Here is a 5,827-nt window from a genome sequence, read left to right on the forward strand (position 1 = left end):
AGTTTTATGCTTTTCAGAGCAAAGATTAAAAAGTAAATTAAAGTTAGTGGGTAAAGAATAATTGTGAGAGGTTAGTGGTTAGTGTTGGGTATAATATATTGATATGATACCTTTATTTATCTTTTCATATTTTGAACTTCGAAGTTTTTGTCCTCACCTTGTAATGCCCCACTTGAATTATAGATTTGGTCCCAACTAAACCTAAGTTCAATCATATGTCATTTGCCAGCAGCTTGCAGGCATGTTTGGAGATAAATTCATGAATCAGACTAATCTTATTGTTGTAACTTACTTAATCGACCTCGTGGACTTCATTGCATATAGTCCTACATATATTTTATCATAGGAGGCAACATTATCTGTTAAGAGTATCAAATCTGACCTTTATGTCAATATTTAGTATTTTAAATATAGTATTTTCGTCTATGTATACTTGTATCTTTTAAACCATTTGGTTTAATAATATTATTGTATATTGTTTTTAATGGTTTTTGCGTGCAAAGCAAAATGAAAACAAATATTGGTTTAATGATTATCTAAGGTTTAACTAATACTAAGTGGTATTACATGGTCGAATCGTAATACAGAAAGACAACTTGTGTTAATAGATGAACCTAAACATGTCCTTAGTCTAGTTTGAAATGAGCAAACCGATTGAAAGACTAATATATCGTCTATCAAATCCAATTGAGAAAATACTTTGTCTTGAGTATCAAGTGGATGACTCCTAGAAGATAAAGATATAGATGTGACTGAATGGACTGACAGCACATTGGATAAGACCCAAATAGAATAGATCATGAATCTGCTTATGGATTTATTGATTTGTAAAGTTCATGGTGTGACATACCTTAATCTTGAGTGGATGATGTTGGACTATGTATGCTGACTTGAATACTTTGATATAAATAAAAACTTGATTTCAAATATATAATGAACCGAAAGCTGGTGCTTTGGGTATACGACTTTTGTAGTATGTATCATTATTCACAAAAGTAAATGTGGACATGAGTCGTTTGTCTTTGTAATAAATGACTTAATTACTATTTGATAGTAATTTAGTTTTCATGAAAGAAGATGTAATGATTACCATAAGATAAAATAAGATCATATTAGGAGAACAAATTTATCCCAAAGAGATTAAGGATATCCTATGAGAGTAGCAGACTTATGACAAGGTCATTGGGTAAGCACTGATCGAGTAACTTTCGTAATGATAAGGAATTAGAGAGAGCTTAATCACGATACTATAGTGGAATGATTTCATAACTAAATAAATTTATAATTAATAGGCAAAAAGCTAAAACTTAATTATAAATCATTTGAGCTCTAATTTTATATATTCAATTGGTCCTCTGCTAGCTCACTTCAACTGAAACCAAAATGAATTGTATAAAAAATCAAATAAACAAAAATGGACGGAAATGATAAACTTAGAGAAATTGATTATATTCGGAAACGAATATGTTTTCTCACTAAGAATGGAAATGACCTAAGAATTAATTTAAGTTTTTCAAATTATTATTTAATTAAATAATTAAAGTTTGAAAATAGAATTAAATTATTTGGTCATTGTGAATCCGTTGTATATGAAAATTAAATATATTTATCAGATTTTTTATCATAAAGTTGCTATTACTTTAACGAAATTAGAATTGAGTGAAGGAAATTATTTAATTGGAACATTAATTAATTTAAATTAATTTGGCAAATAATATTTATTTTGGAAAATAGAAAAACATGTATTAGATTGGATTAAATTATAAATTGTTGGGTTAGAAACCCAAGAAGCACATATAATTGGACGCAATACAATAAAGGTCTAACTATCGGATAAGTATTATTTGTATTCTATTAATTCAACTAGAATTTTTCTATCTCTTCTTATAAATAGATGACACCGGTAGAGCTAAAAATACATAATTTTGAGATATTGTTATTTTGCTCAAAAATAGTAAGAATTTATTTTCTAGGTATAAATTATAATTTTTGTGAATTACAATTCTACCTGTTTTTATAGAGAGATTTACTTTCCTACCAAAAATATGAAAATTGTTTCTAGTTTTATGTTTGATTCGTAATTGTTCGAAACCACTCTTGAAAAGATTCGTGGTACAATAGAAAATCGCTTGATTCGTAATTTTTCACTATGACAAAAAATCGTTTTTAAACCATTTTTTTTTCAACATCAAGACGTAACTAAGCTTATCTTCCATTATAAAAAAGATCATGCAAACAACTCGCATGCACACTTCTCCTTCAACCCTAAACTCTCTTACAAAAAATCTCCTCCTTTACCTTCACCCAAGGTGCTCTTTCGTACAAAGCATCACCTACTTTCATCTATTAATCCAATTGTACTTAATGGTTAACACTAATTGATGATATCTTATCCTAATTAAGTTGAACATTTTAAAATCATTATGATACATCTCAAAGCTTTATGTAGCAGCAACCAAACGAAAAAGATTCAATTTTCTTAGTGAAAACGTTTCGACTATTAGTTTACCTTTGTTCTTCATTAATGATAGTCCATATGTAGAAAAGGTCATGAAATTTTTAAAAAGAACTTTTATATTAAACACCACTACGCAAGCAAATATATACCGCAATTACTCAAATTCAGAATCATATTGTTTGTACTTAGCCTGTAATGAATTTTCTACTCAAAGTAAGCATGCATTTTCTTCATTATAATTAATTAAACAAGTTAACCAAGGTCCAAGGTGGAGTTAGGTTAGACATTCGTCTTTATTTTAAGGGTTAGGTGAAATAACAACCTTGTTTTACAGATTTTAAGTAGTATATAGTATACTAGATTCAGCTATTTAATTGTAATGGTTCCATTTATTAGATACATATTACCTAGAGTGGCTAATAGTTCGGAACCTTGTGGCATGCTGGATCTTTCTTACAGATTTCAGCATGCTCTTTTCTATTCATTGGAAGGAGGACAAGAAAACTATTAAGTATACACGTAGTAAGTGGAATCATTCAAGTATAATATTCCATTTAGCTTCTATCAGCAACTCTGTCACGTGCATGACAGATATATACTTTGTTTAAGTTTGATAATCAATCAATTATTACGTAAAGAAGAACAAAAAAAACTAGTTTAATCTGTCTGCATTAATCCAATCAAATTTATTTTTGCCAGAAAAAAACTCATTCCTTCATTCATTCCAGTAACAGAAACAAATACGGAAACATCCATACAAAGTACTTATCACCTCTCTTATACCCTACACCACCATGATAAGTGGCAGAACATGGGACAATTTAGTAATGACCCTTTGCTGTATATAACTCACGGGCAATTCTCCGCTAGATACCCTTTGTGATGTCTCTCCATCTTCTGTGATCTCTTTTGAGTCATCTTGGAGCCGTCCTAGACACCATCCGCTATGGACCCTCCATAAGGACCACAAAGAGACCATTATAGCATAATAAACTCGTACAATCATAGCAAAGAAAATGTCATTGCAGAATCACGCAGTACTACACATGGCGACAACTAACCTGTAACAATCTTACCACATGGATAGACCTACCATCCATATTTTCAGTTACAAGGAATTACCAAACAAAGGGCACCCTCCCTTTCCCCAAGAAAGCCTGAAGGGTGAATTTGAAAACAAAAAAAAAAAAAGAGAGAGAGAGAGGAAAAAACTAAGCTTAAAATGTAATTGCATACTAGGACTGAAACTATCAGTAGCAGCAGCAAGCTCTAAGTAAAATTTTTCCATGATGGTCTAGGCACTGGCATGAAGTTAACATCAACATGTTCTTCCTCAGAGGCATTTTAAAGTGATCCATTTTATATCCAATTAAAGGTAATTTTGCATTGAATATACTCAACTGATGAGTGGTTTGAATTTATGTCAAGGCCCTTATCTTCATTTTAGCCTTAATGTGGAAAATGACTGATGGAACTCGACTTCATTTTTGTCGATGTCAAAAAATTCAGTTGTGGGGGTAGAATTTCTTAAACTAAGTCGTTCTGAAAATTAAACAAAGAGGTTTTCGGAGCGAGAACTAGAATTGAAAGGGAAATTATTAAGTAATTATTTAAAGAAGTCAATTATCAAAGCACAAGGACTTAATTATAAGATAGCAAAACATTTGAAGGATTTAATAAGTAATTAATCGAAGCCCTTGGGTGCAATTTTGCAACCACTTAAAATCACTGGATGACATTGAAAATGGCCATTGATTTCCACTAATTAAACTTAATGAACAAATAAATAAAAAAAAAGATGAAGTAGTCATCTTCATCACTACCAAACGAAAACAATAAAGAAAAAAACGAGAAAGAAAATTTGCATGAGTTCTTCTCCTATTGCCGTGAACCATCTTGAAGGCAAGAAGAGCATTTTCTTTTGACTTTTGTTAAATTATTAGCTATAGATATAAGTAGCCTATCCATTAGATGTAAGAATTGTTAAGGGTTAGATTAGCTACCATTGGTGAACACTTGGACGCTAGAGAGAGAACGATGAGAATTTTGAATAATAGTCGTGTTTTTGGATAACTTGAAGTTCCTAGATAATAGTTCTAAAGTCGGAATTAGATTTGAATAGAAAAATTGTGAGTTACGAGAATTTTGGATATTAAAATCTTAGTTGGTTAAGTATGGGGAAAATGCATTTCATGTTTTGTTTAGATGGTTTTTATGTTTGAATGTGTGTGACTAATTTCATTTTAATATTCAAATTATTCTATGTAGTCAAAGACGAAGCCAAAACCTCTAAAGGCAAGGAAATAAGAAAGTGATCGTTGAGTGGCGACTTTGGTTTCTGCTAATATAATTTGGTTTCCTTACATAAATCTATTAAGTAGCTAAGCTTATGCAATTGTTGTTGATGATTGTTGGCATGAAAAGTATGATTATGTTTGATGACTTTGGAATTGATTAGTTTAATGGTGAACATGAATATGCAATTGTGATTTTGATACCATGATGAGAACTATGTTGAATTATGCTTCTATGATAGATGATAATGAGAATGCCCAATTAAAAAGTGTCAGATAGAATTTCAAGAATAGTTGGCATGCTATAGAATTCGTTTGTGTCAAAGGAAGTTTTAGCATTGAGCTCATTTTATTTGACAATTCTCTAATTCCTTAAGTGTCAAGTACACATTCTTAACTCTAATTCCTTCAGGGTCATGAACATACACTATGGAGTGTTAGAGGATAATAATGCATTTATGCTATAACGCCCTCAACCTGATCCAATTCGCTAGGTCTGGGTCTTGGGTGTAACCACGCAAAATCCTTAACAATTTAACAAAACAGATCACAATTTCTCATTTCTCTAATTATTTTATTTAACATTTTCACTGAAAACTTATCATATGAAAACAATGGGAAGTATTATAGAATATCTTGTTACATCAGACTTTATATAGATCTTTACAAAATAGAAGTTTATTAAAAACAGACTCATAAATCATAGTCCTAACTATGCTACATATCCACTGTAGGCATAATAACCCACTTCGCCGCTACCTTGGCGAACACCTGACATCGTCCCTCTTGGCGCAAAATCATACCATACACTTGAAACAATAACAAACGCTGCAAGTTCAGGAGAACTTAGTGAGCTTAATAACAAAATTACCTTGAAGGATAATTTCTTTTCTTATGACAACTTCTGAGCCCAACCTTACTTCCGAACCATTTAGTCTGGTGGATACCACTACAATTTGATTCACACATGTTCGCTAGCTATCGTACTCTTATGATACCACTCCTTTCTTACCTAACTATTGAAGATTCTTTACTACATTTCTTGATTCTCTTTGTTGTTCAAGAACTTCTCAAC

At 31.2% G+C, this 5,827-nt stretch overlaps 1 long non-coding RNA gene across 1 annotated transcript; it reads left to right on the forward strand.

Annotated features, from left to right (window-relative positions):
- Positions 1 to 3,365: 3,365 nt before the first annotated feature.
- LOC121216217 (uncharacterized) lies at positions 3,366 to 5,027 on the forward strand. Its single transcript, XR_005912310.1, has 2 exons — positions 3,366 to 3,833; positions 4,727 to 5,027. It is a non-coding gene; the product is annotated as an uncharacterized lncRNA (long non-coding RNA).
- The last annotated feature ends 800 nt before the right edge of the window (positions 5,028 to 5,827 follow it).

The sequence above is a fragment of the Gossypium hirsutum genome, chromosome D04 (assembly GCF_007990345.1).
Source record: "Gossypium hirsutum isolate 1008001.06 chromosome D04, Gossypium_hirsutum_v2.1, whole genome shotgun sequence".
Lineage (NCBI taxonomy): Eukaryota > Viridiplantae > Streptophyta > Magnoliopsida > Malvales > Malvaceae > Gossypium > Gossypium hirsutum.